Source organism: Penaeus monodon, chromosome 31, assembly GCF_015228065.2.
Source record: "Penaeus monodon isolate SGIC_2016 chromosome 31, NSTDA_Pmon_1, whole genome shotgun sequence".
Lineage (NCBI taxonomy): Eukaryota > Metazoa > Arthropoda > Malacostraca > Decapoda > Penaeidae > Penaeus > Penaeus monodon.
This window is the reverse complement of record NC_051416.1, coordinates 2,064,757-2,065,344: the sequence shown is the minus strand read 5'-3', so window position 1 is coordinate 2,065,344 and position 588 is coordinate 2,064,757. Positions and strand designations below refer to the sequence as shown.

Below are 588 nucleotides of genomic sequence, written 5' to 3'. Positions count from 1 at the left end.
AAGTTAGAAAAGAAAGAAAGAAAGGAAGTGCTGATCATTCCCACATACCTTCCAAATCCTACGTAATATTTATCATCTGATTGCGTTCATGTTGTGCAAAGTTATTCAGTTTGTAGTATGAAAATAAGATGAAACATTTTAAAAATCACTCAAAGAGTCGTTTTCTATGCTTATTTGCTTCATTTAAAACCCTTACCCTATTTAAAAGTCAATATTAATCAATAAAACCTGTATTATGAATATCTTTCCCTCTCTCTAACTTACAGTTTTTCAGTATTATGTTCTATATTCCATCTGTCACTTCATTTAAAAACTGTTTTGAATTTGTAGTTCTCAGACACGCGACCTATGTGGAAAATATAGTCTAGTCTTAGTATATAAATACAACTATCGTCTTTACCACTTTGGTTAGGATATTTACTCACTCGTAAATGTGTTCCCTTGATACCCACCCTTCGCACCATCTTTACTATCATATTTATTACTAATATCATATCTATTGCTCTTACCGTTATCACTATTTGTCTGTTTTATATTCGTTGCGTTTTCCTTGTGCATCTCAACGCCGACTTCCAAATCATCAGGTAT

The 588-nt window shown here is 32.1% G+C and overlaps 1 protein-coding gene across 2 annotated transcripts in view; it reads left to right on the top strand.

Moving 5' to 3' along the window:
• LOC119592806 (carbohydrate sulfotransferase 11-like) overlaps positions 1-588 on the top strand; it is a 9,749-nt gene that overhangs the window by 5,021 nt on the left and 4,140 nt on the right. The window lies entirely within an intron of this gene.